This window comes from Monomorium pharaonis, chromosome 6 (genome assembly GCF_013373865.1).
Source record: "Monomorium pharaonis isolate MP-MQ-018 chromosome 6, ASM1337386v2, whole genome shotgun sequence".
Classification (NCBI taxonomy): domain Eukaryota; kingdom Metazoa; phylum Arthropoda; class Insecta; order Hymenoptera; family Formicidae; genus Monomorium; species Monomorium pharaonis.
This window is the reverse complement of record NC_050472.1, coordinates 22,225,412-22,243,557: the sequence shown is the minus strand read 5'-3', so window position 1 is coordinate 22,243,557 and position 18,146 is coordinate 22,225,412. Positions and strand designations below refer to the sequence as shown.

General features: G+C 44.5%; 2 protein-coding genes and 1 long non-coding RNA gene across 7 annotated transcripts in view; 1 reads left to right on the top strand and 2 right to left on the bottom strand.

The window, feature by feature from the left end:
- The window catches only part of LOC105832555 (autophagy-related protein 16-1), a 413,425-nt gene that overhangs the window by 200,886 nt on the left and 194,393 nt on the right, over positions 1-18,146 (top strand). The gene's annotated exons all lie outside the window — the stretch shown is intronic.
- LOC105830302 overlaps positions 1-18,146 on the bottom strand; it is an 87,047-nt gene that overhangs the window by 30,506 nt on the left and 38,395 nt on the right. The gene's annotated exons all lie outside the window — the stretch shown is intronic.
- LOC118645986 lies at positions 6,437-17,937 on the bottom strand. The gene is made up of 3 exons (XR_004963616.1): positions 17,926-17,937; positions 15,215-15,218; positions 6,437-13,235 (listed from the first exon to the last, which is right to left on the bottom strand). It is a non-coding gene; the product is annotated as an uncharacterized LOC118645986 (long non-coding RNA).

The following is an 18,146-nucleotide window of genomic DNA, read 5'->3' as shown; positions in this document are numbered from 1 at the left end:
TGACTTTGAGGAATCTTGTACGTTTATGCGCCGCGTCATGATGAAAAGAAAAAAAAAAAATTGGCGCGCTTTTACGATTTGTCGTAGAGCTGCATTACTTTTGATTACACGAAAACGAAAGATAACAGAATTGCCCTTGCGGCGCTTCAGCCACATCTCTGTTTCATCACAATTCTCCGTATTCCTCTTTTAATCTTTTTTCCTATCCGATGATACACCTCGGGATACATCTCGCTGCGTGGATCCAAGCTTTTCGCAGTGACAGCCAGTTGTGGTCGAATTGTTTCCGAAGTCACGTGAAAATTAACGGCGAGATGAGAACAAAGGAAATAATATATAGCACTTCTTCGTGGAGTTGTCGATGTGCACGGTCAGCGATATGCTTTGTCCCGCCAACTGAGAATCCAAAGAATACTCTTTGCGGCGAGAATGTGTGTAGAAATGCGAATGGGCGAGGAGCGTAGGAAACCCGGGCATTTATGTTCTTCGTTAGTAATGGAACAGAAGGAGGCTCTGGGAGATGAGACGAGGCAAAGGAGCTAACCGGAGTCGCGACATCCTCCGTCGAAAAAGGAAACGTTCCGCCTCTTAAGGAATATTCTTTTTAGGGCGCGTTTTATATAGATACTTTGGCTTGGATACGTTTTCCATTTGTGACTACGTTTCAAGATTTTTCGCGAAAAATGATAAAATTCCATTTTAAAATTTACTGGCTCGAAAATACCACCAATGTTAGTACACTTTGACTTTGTAATTACGATGTGCACTCTGCTGAGGGCCAATTAAAAGTAACAGAGAAACATTTGGGAGAAAAGCAAGCTGCTATAACAAAGTCTTTTTCCAATAAGCGTATGGTTTTGCTCTCTGAATATCGTCGAGTATATAAATTTTATTTTCAATATCGAAATAGAACTCCATTCTTTCAACAAAATTCTAAAAATTAGTATTCATATATGTTCGTATCTTCATATACGTTACGTATAAAATAAAAACCAATTTCTAGAAATAAGCTCATTTCTAGAGAAATTATAAAGTAAATTTTTGGCATTGCAAATATATAGGCAATATCTCGAATTTATTTAATGTATGAATATTAAGAGATATGAAACAAATGTTTCAGCAACAAACATGTAACAATGCAGATCTAAAATTGTTAAATTTTTGCAAGAATTTACGATATAAAGTAATCTAATTCTATTGACTGAAATATGTAATATAAAACATTAATGTACAAATTCATGAAAAAAATTAAATTATTTTAAAAATAATAAAAATCATCAAAACTGATATCCGTACAATCTGAAACGTCTATCTTTAATGTCCTAAATACTTTAATTTTTATTTTTATTACTTATAAAATAAACACGAAAAAATATTAACTTGATAAATACATGTCTCCCAAAAAGTTTTAAAAATATCTTACTTAAATTTTAATGTGTTATAAAAAAATATAAAAATTTCAAATTAATAATAATAAGTTTCTAAATATAATATCCGGTCACTGGGACATTTATCTCATGTTCAAATTAAGCATATGTCAGACAATATTAAAATTTAAATAGACGTCCGATCGATCCGTTTTTTAATTCGGTCAATCCAGAATAAATACTTAATTCGTGACACGCGAAAAGAATGGGCGAGCGAAGTGTTTTCTGCATGAGACGGGAAGAGGAAACGCGTTGCACGCTCCGGCCTATGGCCGCGTGTTGCATTTTCCGTATGTATAGAGGGTACCTAATGTGGCAGTTGTGTGGCTAATGCTCGTTATCTCGGCGTGTCGACTATTTAATGGTCCTCCGTAATGGCCAGCCCAACGATATATTGTCCGTTTCTCGCGAAAGCGCGCGCTAACTCGACCTTCCAATCTACGGCATTATTCCCGACGGTTATTTTACCGGGTTGTACCACCTTAGCGATTAGCATAGGGAAATCGCGCGGTACCCTTTTGACGCGACGTGACGCGACGCGCATCGTGCCGTATCGGATGCAGCGCATGCATGCATGCATGCATACACGTTCGCTCGTATGCCGCGTCCCTGTACGCCTGGTGATTTTCGTCCGGTGTGTGCTCCTGGCGGAAGAAAGACCGCGGCCAGAGACGATGCGAAATCAATATTAGGCCGCGGAAAGCGGCTGGCTCCGGAAGACTCACGAGACGTGAAGTGACGCGATTGTTTTTCTGCCGCGACAGATCGTATTACTCGTGGTTGATTCGGTTCCTTCGGTCGCCTCATCTATCTTTAGCCGGTCAAATTAAGCGAAAGCGTTAAAGAACATTTGGAAAAACCAAGATGTAGAAGATAGATGCATCCTAGAAATTTCACTTATATTGATTCGATTCTTTCGCCTTTTTCCGCGCGCCTTGGAAAAACTTACAGTTCGATTTTGAATTTCGTTCGAGGGCTTTTACACTTTGCATAATGCGAATTATCTTTCTTACATTTATTAAGGAATTAAGTAATACCTTCTGCAAAATGTATTCCCAATTTGCGGCTTCCGATGCGATCGCAAATAAAATTATCTCATTCGACAGCATTGCAAAATTACTCTACATATTTAAATTATACTGGACGGGCTGATGATATATGGCGAATGCATATTAATATAATCGATTCAAGTTTTCGCAGAGCACACAATTCCCAGGTTGACTGGCGTAGAAACCATTTACATAATCCCGAACTTTCATTCTTTATCTTATGGAATCTGCGCGAAGTTTTTCACTTTACAGAATCTGCCCGATCATAACGTTACGCGAACATGAGCCTTCCTACATTTCTTCTTTTTCGCATTTGGAAAATCAGGTCGCAAATGTAACTTTGGAAGGCATTATTATCGATCGTCTTCGTCATTTAATTTCCAAGCGAACGGAGAGTGCAGAAAACTTCACTTGTCGCTCGAGACATGCTAAACAAAACTCTACTTTCGGCATTGTAATGCAAACTCAGCTCTTAAAGATGTGCACAGAATTATCGGTGTGTATGTGTGTGTGTGTGTGTGTGTGTGTGTGTGTGTGTGTGTGTGTATACAAGGAGGACACGCGGCGTTACGGATGAAGTCGATTTTACGACTACTACTTTGTTACATTGTACGCCTGTAGAAAAGTACCGCGGGGGAACAGCATAACTATGCTAATACACCTAGAGAAGACTATACTCACATATTTCTAGTTACTCTCCGCAACGAAAGGCCCCCTGTTGCGGTGTCTATTGCTATCTACGATACGCATAGGTGCGCAAGACGCATAAGGTACCTCGCATGAAGGCCGTGAGAATTTTCGTGATGCTTAAGAACGCGGATACGGCGGATGAATAACGAGACATTCCTCAGGGAAACATTAAATAGAAGATAATTATTTCGATTTATTAACTGCTCTCGCGGATCGCGCGCTATGAGACAATTTATGACACTTCATGCTTTAGAGGAACATTTTTATACCCAGCGAACCTTCGGCGTAAAATTATAGTCGTTCGCGATTAAAAGCTTAGTCTTACATTACGTTTGCGTATAGCGTATCTCTTAGATTAATTAATATCCTCGATAACCATATGGCTATTTTAATCTTTTCTGGATGAGTTATGGATAAGAAACAAGCGCGATCAGACTACTCGAAATGAACGTATTAAATCGGATTACGCTTGAGATTTTATTTTAAAGAGTATGGTGCGAGAGCAATGTATTCATATGCTAATAATCCGCATTAAATTGATATTAATCAATGACGAAAAGAGACATGATTTTTATTAAGAAAATCCACTTCAAATTAGATATGGATCAGATATTGAATGTATATGTATATATATATTTTTTTATTTGATAATAGGTATTAAATAATTTGATAAAAATTATTTGCCTTTTTTTATTAATAAATTATATTGATTTAATTTTACTTATTTTAGTGCGAAAAATTCTCTCCTTTTTCTACGTTTTGTTCCGTGCAAGCATTCAACTAGTTGCAAAAACTTAAGAGAAATAGAAAGAGATAGGAGAAATCGCAGGAGGAAGAGAAGCAAAAACTTTTGAGCACATTGAGCTATGGAACGAGCTTTCATCGCAAGGGCTATTGAATTGAAATCAAGTTCTTACTCATTTCCCACTAAAAAGCGGCATTCGGTGTAGGTATCAAATTCGTAAGTTTCACTTGGCCGCTGACGCGATGATATCTTCGATGAATTATATCGTTGTTGACTCGCAATCGATCAATACCGCGCGCAGAATGTAGAAAAATATTTTAAATCAATCGTTTGTATAGTTTATGATAAGTGCCATGATGTCAAATCGTTTGTATAATTGCAGAAGCAGAGGCAAGGTGGCGAGATACATTTTGCACTACGTTAAACAACCCCGACAAAGGTTAAACAAGTAGCGTGCAATCGTTTACAGCTTCTTTAAATTCATTAAGATTGAGCGTTTCTCTCGCAACTAATGGCGGCGTGCGCGATTCACCGGCAATATTTACGTGCATTATCCTACGTCGCAGAAGAGGAGGCGAAAGCTGAAATTAATTGCCCTCTTTCAAGCAGTCGTGAAAACGACGTCGCCACTGCACGACTCCTTTTTACTTCCCCCCTTCCCCGTGCGCTTTATTCCCGCTCGCGCTTGTGAAATGGCACAAGCGGTCATTAAAGCAAGACGAGGCATATAATAACGCTAATTGTCAACTTTTCGCTTGGCCGAGTGTTTGGCACCTGGTAAAGCTGTTCTCAGCAATGAACGGACGAGCCATAATAACGACGCTGTCGCGTATTGTAATCGACATACATCATCATTGACAGCACAATATGGTATCTTCTTCCATGGGAACCATGAATTAACGTTAATACCGGGTTCCAGGCCATGCTAGGCAGCGAGTCGGGTATTTTGGGCAATTAATCCGAACCACACCCTCCGACATGAGCAATAAAACTTCTTAATCGGTTTGCTGAGATAATATCGTGCTTGGGCTACAAAGTTCCCCTCCCCCCCTCCCCCATTAAAAAATAAGACCAATAAATCGATCAGATAATAGCGAGGAGTATAGTCAGCGTACGGAGATTTTTTCAACGCGATTATTTTGGCTATTACTTTTTTAACGGAATTTGTGTTCTTTTTTCTGTTACAGGTAAGTTTACGAATATAAGGATCATGTACCGGGAAACTTGGAAAGCCAAGAGGGAACATAAACGGTATGTGTATCCGCGTATTTGTTACTAGACGTATATCCCGGCGTATTCGTTTCCGTCTTGCGACATAAGCTCGAAACGTCGACCCATCTGTCGGCTTTGCGAGATAAAGTTCTAGTATGACACTTGTTACGCAAATATGACACTATTACTTTTCCTACTCGCGGAGAGACGTCCGTTAAAAACGACTCTCGACTCCATTTCGGCTCGACAGATGGCCGAGGTAGACAGTAACACGATGAAAATTCCCTCCATTACATATTCGTGCCTTTTCTTCGCGCTCAAAAAATATGCATGTATATTTAATAATATTATATAAAGTAAAAACTGCATACACTTTTTAACATAATGAACTGAAGACAATTATTCATCTTGTCTTCTTTTCAACATTTGTGAGTATAAACTACAAAATACATAATTTTTTTCGAAAGAAAATATTTGTTAAATTTTTATCAGAATATTTATATAAAATAAAAAATTCGTAACATAAAAGTATATAATGAAAATTCTATAAACTGAATACAATTTTGAGATTGCTAATAGCTAATTACATTAATTAGTTAGCTAATTGATGTCAAGGAAATATTAACACGAGAAAACTTAAAAGAAAAAATATACAATATTTCTTTCTTTCTTTATTATCTAACTGCAAGGGTATTTTGCTATAGTAAAATGTAAATAAATTTCTAAAAGAAATACATCTTTTAAATTTTAACGACGATAAAATACCATGATCAAAGGGACAGGTTAAGGGCCGTTAATGAGCATAGTAATGTCTTTCTTAATTTCCGCGTCCTTTTTTGTTGAAAACTCGACTGAGATAAGCGAGTCTTTTGTGCGAACGGTAAAAAGTCCGACTCAATTAAAGTCTTGTATAGCGAAGGTAGAGGAGAAGGAGGCGACAACGCGAATCACGCTTTCCGTGCTTAAATCCCCAATTTCACGGCTACCTTCGTATCGAGCGGAGCGTGACGCGCCTCAATCGTTTCCGTGACATTTTTCTTGCTCGGCACGCGAAGCCAAGCGAAGTCGTAAAGTCCACAGGAAATCGGGACAGAGTTAGGATAACCTGAACCCGTGTGGCTTTCAGAGTGTGTATACATTTGATACGATTCCAAGGGGTCCCGATCTCACGACTGTGAGTTTCTATTAAACGACTTGTTTGTCAAGTTCAGAATTGATTTAATTTTACTTCTTCGTGCCAAGATCTTATTTACGACTAACAGTCACGCTCATCTGTAACGAAGATTAATCGATTAACACGATAAAAATATCAGTTTTTTTTCGCTACTTTACAACTTTGTTGTCAATTATTAAATATCTTTCTATAGGTACGTAATACAGCTCTAAGGATATATATAATAAATTCTGTAATATATTTCTTTGGAAATGAGTATATATAATAAAAATTAGAGAAAGAGGTCAACTGTATGAATCTCAGTTTGCGCCGGTGAAAAAGCACGAGTTAACAAAACGTGTGTAGCAACTAGTGCAAGGTAGGAAAAAAAAGAACGTGGCCAACTACGGAAAAAGAGAAATAGGGAGAAAGTGCAAAAAAGTGGGGAAAAAAAGACAAAGAGGAAAGGTCGAATCGATGCAAGCGGAACCAGTGAAAATCGCTGTTTTACGCGGATCATAAAAGTTACAAGAGGGCAGGAAATGCAGTACTCTAGCTATATATCCCTCTGATTCTCTCTTTCTACCTCTTTTCTTCCTTGGCCACTACATATAGCTTTTGCTTTCTCTTTTAGGATAGTTATATCGCGGGGGTCAGAGCTACACGGCGGCGTAGAACGAATACAGCGTTGAGAACAGTTTGCCAACTCGTTGAACGGGACTCGAACTCGATAGGCTGGCTAGAGACTGTTCGCGGCCGAGCTGGCAACCCGGTCCGTTTCGGTTCTTTGCCCCCGTTCCGTCGTTCGCGTTCCATCGCGCTCCCGCGCCCGACAAAACATGCCGACTGCTTTTTCTATTTTTACATCAAACGTCCATTCCACCGCGTGCGGTACGATACACGCCGCCTTCAGATCTTTTCTGTCCACTTCCGGATCTACCGCTGGCTTCTTCGTACTCTTGGCTCTTTTCCTCTTTCTCTTTCTCTCTCTCCTCTGTTCTACAACAGATCTACACGAAACTGCGAGGTGTGGGCAACGTGAAACTAGACAAAGGAGATGGGAGAGGAATGAATCCTGAAGGAGACCGGTGAACGTCGAACCCGGCAGTGGTACAGCAATCATGGGATTGTTACACATACCGCCGTCGTTCCGCCAGCATTGGCTTTAATATTAGTTCTCTCTTTGTCTCTCCTTTTCTTTCTCTCTCACTCCTTTCCGCTCTGAGCCAACGTCGTACTCTTCTTCTCATCTTCCAACTCCGGTGCTATCTAGCCTGCTGGCAGGATACATCCGTCCGTATAGTTCCGGACCTCTATCGACACCACCACTAACGCGATCACTGGTACACGAACCTCGTACCGCCGTGCAGAGAACCGCTCTCATTCGAATACGAAGCACGAACTTTTCAGTGACCATGCCCGCGCATTCTGACCCGTCTAAACGTAGATCCGAGAAGAAAGGCCACTCTATTACGTACCTCTGAATTGACTTTAAGGAAAGCACGATTGAGAGAGAAGACGATGGCCTACACCTCGCCGCTCTTTCCAGGACAATATCCGATTAGGACACGTCGCGCAGGAACGATCGTTCGCGTTTTCTGCTGACCGTAGAAATGTTCTTTCAGAAGGGTAAAGACTCTTTGCGCACGGGCGTATTTGAAGGTTGCTCCGTTAAAAAAGACCACGTCTTCATATTCTTCCTTTCGCAAACTGCACTCGATGTTGAGCAGTAAGAACAATTATTGAGGCGGCGGTATTTGCAATTGCTACTGGAAATTGATAATTACCTCTCCCGTTTTGCCTTAGCGTCCTTTTCTTATCAGCTTTTGATTTTTATACTGTCAATTAAAACCGGATGCGGCATAAAAGGTTTAATTCTTATGTCATTTAACTCGACCGCCGTGCGTAACGACACGCTTCTATCCTCTTAAGGATCGAATAATGGAAGACCGGTCGTTTCGCGCGGACGCGATAATTACTATCGGCACTCATCTGAATCCGAGGCTCGCGAGATTCGAGCGCGCGTCTCATTTTTCTCGCAGTGCCCGAAGTCCCCCGTCGTCTTTTCGAATTCCAGATGAACGAGCATACCGTACATTTACGTGGATACCGTCGCGCGACCTTGCACGCTTTTTCCCGCCGTCATCGTGGCATGTCGTCGCCGTCTTTGTTGTCGCTGTCGTAGGCTTTTTATGCGACCGTACGGAAAAGGCGATGCCTCGTACGGCATTGGGGAGATGCGGCCACCGCCGCCGCCGCCGCCGCCGCCGCTTTATTAGGTATGCATCGGAGTAGACACGATGGAGAAAGGAGGTGGTGGCGGCTGCGGCGGCGGGATAGAGCTCGTGATTCGCAGCCGGCGTTATTAACGTCCGAGCGCTAGAAGCGAGCCCCGATCACATCGCGTTCGTGATAAATCGCTTCGGTGGCTTCCCCCGGCCTCCTGCGCCATTCGCCATTATGTCTTGTACGTTTCATTACAAATTTCCTTTAGTGTCGTTACCCCAGCGCGTATGTGCAACACGCTCACGCGAGCACACCCGCGAGAATCGAATGCGTGCACAAGGGAGAGAGAGAGAGGGAGAGAGAGAGAGAGAGCCGCACGCACACCGCGGAGGATTGGAAAGGAAGTAGAATAAGAAGAGGGAAAGATGTATTTATTGTGGGACGACGTCGAGCGGACAAGGCAAAAGTGAACGCTCTCCCCCGGCGGACCGCGGGATATTAATTCTTGTTACTCATACGTATCGCCGCGATATCCTGTGTGGAAGTACCCAGTAGAAACAAAGAGAGTGGAAAATACCACATAACACCGGCCGCGTGTTGAATGATCATATCAAGTGAATAGGATCGCGACGCGGCGGCGCGAGCAACGAGGGGCGAGCTTGGCGCTCGATTTCGAATGGTAATACCTTGTCGTTAATGTTATCTGTATTTTTATAATTTCCAACGCGCCTACACGCACGTAAGGATGCGGCGTACGGCTATGACTTGCATCCAATTCACGGAAAGTCAATGCGGCACTTCCGCCGCGCGGACGAACTAACCCTGCTCCTCGTTCCACTTCTTATTCTCAGCGCAATGCCCGTAACGCGTATGAATCTATACTGAGCATGCATATTGGCTATTTAATTCGCCAGCCACGCACGGCGAAGGCGAATGGTATATTCATCATAACGCGATGGCGAGACGACAAGACCGGAGTGAGAATCTGCTACTTAGTTCGCGGAATATTAATGTTCATTATTAATAACGCACCAAGACGCACGCGCAGACGTGAACGTAAACTATGGAGGTGTTCCGTGATGGTAGTGAGTATCTTCTCTAATATTCTGACGAGAGTGATTTGATTTCTTCGATATTCATCCGAGCCAATTACCGAGCGTACCGTCTGAAACAGTCGCGAGAATTAGCTAATCAATATTCGTGATTTGTTAACTGCGATTTATCCAAGGTGTAATTAGCGGAATATTTACACGCATTATCGCGACGACGTGTAGATACACGTTAGCCGTAAATACATCCGCGTGTTTGCTCTCCCCCGTGTCCCTCGCGATTGTCCAGGGTGATTCGACGGCGCATTTTTGAAAATCGCGTACGATATAGCGCGGTACTTAGCGAAGATGCCAAGTCGGCGCTAGTCAGCAAAACGAAGGGGACGAGAATAGAATATTCGTCGGAGGGAATATCAAGTAGACAGTAGCGGCGGTGATACGACGATTCGTCGGGTATTTACGGCATCGATACGATAGCATCCCCCGTGGTCAGGAACGTTTGCGTTGCGGCGCGAATCGCTAATCAAGCAGCCAGTCGATCGAACGATATCGTCTCGCACTATCGTCTACCGTCTACCGTCGCCGTTGCCTCCGTTCCCGTCTTTGGTCCTCGCCTGCCTCGTTTCGTTCCCCGAAGGAGGCCACGAGGAGAAGAGACCTCTCTACTTTGCATGCCCGTCGCCTGCATCTCCATCATTCGCGGTATCTGAGTAATAAGCTGCTCGTGCGAAACGCGAGGTTCAGCCGTCGTCCGTGTACTCTATCATCAAATTGGCAGTTCGTATCGAAGCAAGCGTGGAATGTAGACTATCGACCGAATCCATTCGAGAGCGGAACCTAGAGCGCGCGCGCGCGCGCGCCCGCGTAAGAGAAAGAGAAGTACAAGGAGAGGAGACACATTCACGTTGGGTACATATTCATATAAAGCGAGAGAGAGAGAGAGAGAGAGAGAGAGAGAGAAACAAGGGGAGAGAGGGACAGCATGAGGGAATGCGGCCAGACACAACGGACAAGAGGCTCCTTGCGTCGTTCGGAGAGGTTGGTAGGTAGATTCAGCCGTTTACGTACACCCCTTGGGCTTGTCATGCGGCGGCTATCGGCGACCGCGATCGGAGAGACCGGCTGTATCCCCAATGCCACCTTGTACTCAGCGGCAATGTCGGAGGATCGGACAGGCATGTGCTCGCCGCTTACCGCGATGGTACCTTCTCTCCCTCCTCCTCCTCCCGGTTTGCTCTCGGGCTGCTTTGCATCGCGACCCTAGCATCAAGCGACGTCCCACTGCTGTAGAGAGACGGGTTATTTCGGGCCACGTGGGTGGCTGTCTAACGAGATATACGGCGAACACGCTCCGAAAGTAGGACAGAGCCGCGAGTACTCATTCGGTCGGCGAACCGCTGCACGCCGCGTCGCCGCCGCTCGTGACGCGTCGCGGCGAATATATATGGCGATGATCGCGATGACACTCGGCGATAGCCATCGCGCTATATAGGCCGTTCCTCTATCGGCGGCGGCTGATCGCGAAACGCGCGCGAATGCCGAGGGCAGCGGGATTAACGAGTGCGAACGGGATACGAGTGGAGACTCTTCTGGTATGTGACGACATGAACGCGGGTTCACGGTATTCGATCCTTTCCTCTCTCTTACCGTATCTCGCCCACGCTCAGATTACTGTTATCGTCGATCACGTCGACCTTGCTCGCGTCCACCGTGCGCCTACGTGCGTGTTTACGATGAACCCGCGTGACGAACGTGCGTGTGCGTGAAATCCGGCCGGCCGCGTGATTACCGAGCTTCGTTACGACATCTCTCGTACGGTAGGTCGCGCACAATGACGAGTATCGTAACGGGTAACGGTGCCGTTGTCGAGGGTGTGTGCGTAGATCTTCCTTTCTTCCCCTCCGTCTCGTCCCCTCTCGCATTACGGTTTTCACCTCGACGGTTCACCGCGCGGTCACACACTCGCGACCGGCCGGCCGGTACGTACCGCCGCTGCGCCGAGAATATTTGTTCGGCTATGTGTTTTCCGCGGGCTAATTGCCACGCGGTCTAGCGCCGTTACTCGCCCGTTGGATTATGCGAGAGCGGCCGGTGCCGTTAATTTCGCCGCGCCGGCGGCTTTCCCTCCCTCTCCCCTCCCCCTTCGGCCTTAGAGGCGCGCGCTATCCGCAATCGCGGTAAGGACGAGATCATCGCAGCGAGGTGCCGCGTTTAAATACACGACGGCGAATTCCCAGCGCCATTATGCCACCGTGAAATAAATTCCCGCCGCAAATGGCGCGGCGCTCCGTTGGGATATCCACGGGGAAAATTGCGCTGCCGGACGGTTCGCCAATCTGCGAATCGATGTTAATGCCGGCGATAATCCCTCGAATGTATCGTGGGCTGTCGCGCGCAGCCGATTGGCGCTTCCTTGTAAAAGGAACCTCTATTTGCTAAACCTTGACCGACACGGCCCGACTATATCGGCCGTGATTTATAGCCGCTAACAAACGATGATGGATCGCGTACATAATCTTCGAGTGTGTTCATAAACACCAGCTTACGGAATGTAGTAGTAGACAGACTGACAGTTACGCTTTCCCTTTCTAATGGCAGTAAAACTCGCAAGAACTATGCATCGAAGCACGGTCCACCTAGTTATTCTATTTTGCGCGCGCAAGAACCCGGCCGATCTCGCATTAAAAGTTTTTGCCAGCGTTTGTTATTACTGTAAAGCGAGAAGCATAATACTTGGTAAAAATATTTTGTGAGTGTAGGTACTATATGTCCTGACAGGCGCGGAATGTCCCTCTTCCCGTACAATGTCTACGATATTAAAATATTTAATATACTTGTTCCTGGATAAATTCATGTTACAAATGAGGATTTTCCAGCTGTATTAATTATTCCGTTGTACTGAATATTATATATATTTTATATGAAATAATGTAATATTTTATGCGAAATGTTCACGAGGGTTTCTTAAAATTAAATTATTTTAAACAACTCCGGAATTTCCGGATCAAAGTATATAATACTGTATTATCGCAAAGCGCATTATCACAGTAATAATAATACTTTACGATAAATGGAGTAAAGAAATATACTACCTATCTATCCGTCTCTTCCTCTTTCTCTTACATTTTCCAAGCATACAAAAAAATCCTTTGTTAAACTATGTCGGGGCGTAATACAACTATCGGCACACAGGCATACTACTCCCTGTCGCCAATATCGTCTGTTTCCCTGTAAAGTCTCTTTTTCCCCGTCGGACAGTAAAGTTAATCCCCGCTTCAATTTTCGTAGCGCGCGGACGGTGTACGGCAACGGCGAGCCATTTGAGGGTTTCCGCACGTGAACGAGAACTGGCCACGCTCCGGATTCGACCTCGGAGCCCGACCATTGGCGCGTCCTTCCGCGACGGGAACACCACGCGGATGGGCGGAATCCGCGGGATCGATAATACGTGCGGGATGAGCCGCGAACGCGAATAAATCGTAGAAATCAGTCACGTATCACCACCGGCCTTGGAAATCACCGTTAAGCCCTTGATCGCAATTTAACCTCGGAGGCCGGAGCAATACCGGATCGTCCGTAACGTCCAGACGATTATCCAACCGCGTATCCAACGCGCGTCAGATTCCGCTTTCTCTCTACCTCTCTTCTCTCTCTCTCTCTCTCTCCCCCTTTCTCCCGTACTCTCTCTCATTCGCTACATCACTCTCCGATCGTACGAACTGACACGTTCCGGTCAGTTTCAGCGCCGGCTGTACGTTGCACGACGATACGAGTGGCTCGCTCGCACGCAACGTCCGCGTTTGGCATACGTGAATCTCGACGACGTGCGCTCTCGAGAGTGCTCCGAATGTCGGCTCGCGCGTAATTACGCATGTGCCCGTGCGGAACGCAAACCACGCAACGCAGCTGCGTACTTGGCGCGGGGGACTTGGAGGGGGGGAAAAAAAATATGCCCTTGCGGTTTCGCGATAATGCCCGTCGAATGTAACGAAGCGATCCCAGGACGGCCGAGCGTGTGTCCAACGGTAAATGGTCGCGGGAAATGAGAGGGAAGAGCCCTCGAATGGGAGGATGCTGACTGCAAGGAGGTGGTTTTGCACGAACGCGGACGTGTACGATAGCGTCGCGCGCTATCGAGAGTTACGCCGGGTCGTAGAATGATCGCGCGTATATACATCCACGCTTCATGCTCGCGCGAATGGATTTAATTAGGCATATTGGCAGGTGCCTTCTCCCGGAATTGCCGTTAGTGCCGTTGCGATATATGCGCGCGGGCGACCAAGCGTCGAGCGGCTATCGGCACGTGGTATTCGAACGATTTCATAGGCGTTCCACCGGCCTAACTCGCTGAGGCGTAATGGCGAACGGCTGTACACGGGAAAACGTAAACCTACGGTAACGATGATTCGACGATCCGCCAACGTGGGCACTTAGGTGCTATCAACGTCCGCGGCCATAAAAAATGCGTTACCGGAAGAGAGCGGCAAGAATGATTCGGTCGACAGTAGAAATTAAACGGCTCCGTATAATTTAATTCAATCAGACTTGGACTTCAATAAAATTCGGAATGCAGTTACTGCTTACGAGTAATCATTTTTGATCATTGATATCTTCATAATCAGTGATCTGAAAACACACATGCAAATCACGAAACTAATGTCCGGACGTATTGGGAGAACGTTAATCAAACATTTAATTAAAATTATTTTACCGAAGCTTAATTATTATTACTAAATTTTTTCAGTGTACTTTTGATGTATCACTGACAAAGCATTTTCACTTCCAATCGAGTTTTTCCTTAACAAATTGTAATATTCAGTGAACCGAAAAAAATTCTTCCAATATCCTGTCTGAACAATTAGTTTTGTAATTATACAACTGTATAATCTTGAAAATGTCATATTTCTCTGATCACTTGTTTAATTAATTGTAGATGGAATTATTCGTAGAACTCGATTCCGCAAAGATACTTCTCTCACATCAGGCTGCGCGTTTATCTGTCACGCTGTTGCGCGTGGAAAAGAAAAGCGGATATACACCGTCGTGCGATTCGCAATTTGTCTAGATCGGATGATGGACTAGGCGGAATCATACTCGCGTGCGGACTAAATAGATTTTCCACGTGTCTCTCCTAAACTTATAATTTTCTTGCGTGAGGTCGGCCTTCTCCTGGGGTAACAAGTCGCTGCTTATGCCGGCCCCGTAGCACGATACATACGCGGTGTTGGCGTGGCACAAGTTATTGCCGGGATTAAACAACTTTGCCGGATGATTGATTGCTTTGTGCTCGCCGGCGTTAAAACCTTTTCACAGCGAGGTACGCTGCCCACGCGGGAGGTGGCTGCTTTATCCGTTCCCGTGCTTCGCTTCGTCTCTATCCTCCGCTTTCTCCGCTGGCGTTTCGCAGCCAAGCGGCGCGCGGATAACTTACTCGCCTCTTTGCGCTTTACGCTTTCAACGACGCCTTAACGCCAAAATCCATCTTGTTTGACTAACCCGTCCGTCTTTATTAATTTTATTTAGTTATTTACGGGGCAGCGCGCGAATCGCCTCAACCGACGTCAGCTTCTTTCCAACACGCTCTTACCTATCTATCTATCTATCTATCTATTTCGTCGCGAGATCCCTCAGGACGTTGGAAACCCCACCGCACGGCTCGTTACGCGTCTTCAGTTTCTTAACCACGCGGCAATAATTTGCCTTTTTCCGAGATGGTTCCTCTTCCCGCCGCAATTATCGTGTCAACGTGTTGTGACTTTTTCATTTGCTCCAAGTAACTATAAATTTCATGCGGTAACAGGTCTCTCTCTCTCTCTCTCTCTCTCTCTCTGTCTCGGCTGCATGTTTTTATACAATTCTCCTACATCCAGATGCATATCCGCACATCGCGGTGAGCAACCGCGGAAAATGGTATGAGCATCCAACTGAGCTGCGTGATGATAATTGCTCGTTGCACGGCAAGTGGAGGTGCTGTTGTACATTATGAGGTCGAATCAGCGTCTCATCGCAACGCTATTTTCTATCGCTCTTCTCTTCTGCACATTCCCCTGCACCGCCTCGTTTAACCTATGCCTCATGAACTTTCCTCCATTTGATTCGCGTCCTTTCGAATTTTGTTATCTAGACTTGCTGCATGCGCCAACGATGCCATCGGACGTTTCTCTTTAAGAAAGTATTCCTTGAATTCGCAGTCAAGTTTGCGACCGTGTTTCCCATCGGCAGCTGCATCTAGTCACGCAGCTATTCATGTAACAACCCACAATAACAGCAATAAAATTCACGCGGCGCAGAATATTAGGCCTGTTCTTCATCGCTGTACTATTTCATTGGTAATAATAAGTGTAATGATAATAATAACGGTAATAAGTGAGATACATATATTTGACTCACTCTAATTTATTACACCAGTGCAGCAGTGCAGCGAAAAAGAACAGGCTAATTGTAAGGTACGCGGAAATACCGCGAAGTCATCGCACCGAAAATTAAAGGTACGTCCAATTTCAGTCCGCGTTCGTAAGGAACGCCCGCAGTTGGAGCAGATTGCGGGACCATACCGCAGTACAGGATACTGTAGGGACCCATTAACTGTTCATCGCGAGGTACAGTCGGGTGACAACCGGAGAAGCACTGAACAATAGCAAGACCAAGTTACGACTGTTAATCCATGACGCGACATTAAACGGCGTGTTCCGCGAATTTATGGCTGGTGTATATCTTCTAACAAGTAGCGTCGTGGGTTACGCTGCGGTGAGATCATTCCTGCGAACATTACCAGTAAAACAACTCACGTTGTTTTATAATTAATAAAGTCTGTCGCTACTTTACGATCTCTAATGCGTCAATGGACGCGAAATATTATTCTCTTTTAGTACTATTTCTTATTTTTCTTTTCTTCGTCTTCTTTCTAGAAGCCGTTTCTCGCCGTTTCCGTATCTGTATAGCTTTATAAACATTGTTCTGCTTTCGCTGCCGAGAGTTCTACCAAATTACTTTGACTCGGTATCTCTTTCTCTCCCTTTCTCCCCCCCTCTCTCTCTCTCGACGTTTTTGTTCAACGTGCCGATGTCGCCTTTGCTCTTTTGCGGTTACTTTCTTCCGACGCTCTTTTCGCCGTACGATTCTCGGAGATTTCTCGTGGGAGTGTCTCGACTTCGAGATTGTTGCTGCTCTAAGTAGTCCGCCGGTACATGCTACCGCAGCCTGCGTCTCGCTTGTTGGCAGTCTTTCAAGCGCGTGAGTGGGACGAGCTACACGGGGCGCTCGCTCGGATCCTCGAACAATGAATTTCGCACTTATAATTGGACGTGTCGGTGTCGGTTACATCGGGCAGCGTTCCTAACGTTAAGTGCACGGCTAAGCGTGCAGGAAGAGGGACCTGTTTTCTTGTGTAACAGAGTAGAATCGCAGTAGAGGAGTAGTATATGTTGTCGAGGAAAGGGTAATAGTGTTTAATGCGCAGAGGAGCTCGTGGTAGTATTAGGAGAAATGATGTTCAACGCATTGCGATGGACGTTTTACAGTTGCGAAATTAAGCTAATTTAGCGTACCTTATTATTTCAATTTAATGGGTTTTGATACGTTATATATAATTTCAATATGAATAAAATATAAAAGCACAAGCATTGCGGGTGAAAATTAATATACTATTTTTTCGAGCTTGTATATAATATAAAGTCTATCGAAATTTCTCAGTATTTTTCTACGCTTTTTTTTCAATTGAACTATGTATATTTATGAATAATTATAGTTAGATATTTTTTTCATCGACGACCATTTTTCTGGTTTTCTACGATAAAATATAAAATATAAATATAAATGGAAAAACACCAAACGAAAACAATAATCTGGTTTGAACAAAAGTATTTTGTTTTACTTTAAGTATCATAAAATTTCATGGTATTGATAACGTCATCCAATACGCGCTATTATGACTGCAACAAATGATTATTTTTAGCTAGTAATTAACAAGGAATAAATATTTTCAAACAATAAACATTGCAAAATCACTTGATACATGGGATGAAAGTGTGGGATTTAAATAGAGGGAGAGCTAAAATAATACTGTTTTTATATTTTTGATTGATAATTATTCGAACTTAGGACATTTTTGTTTTTCAATTTATTTTTCTCATATCAAATACGATAAAAATTTACTTTGCATCGATTGCAAATTCACGTACGGCACGTGCCTTTAAATATAATTAACTCGGTAGAGACATCGTACTGGACAGCTTGCATAATTAATCACTGCTGTATTCGATTATGTTACGATCGGCGGTAATAACATACCGTTTTCGTCTTTTTCTCGGATCAAAAATCCTCGGGTCAGGCTCAACCATTTTTGCAACCTGCATTCCACACGTTCTCTCCTTACTGATACCACCGCCCTTAGCCAACGAATCTCGCCCGTGATACTCGACTTTGTGGGACAAAAGCCGGTGCCGGCCTCATTCACGCTGTAGTGCTCTCGACGTCCTTCCGTTTCAAAACGTTAATTTTTTACAGGAAGTTTGTCGCTCGCCACTTCGACGCAGTCATGGTGCGTAAGTGCTCTCCTTCTTGCCAGCTTCGGCTTTCGCAGGTGTCTGCTCATAG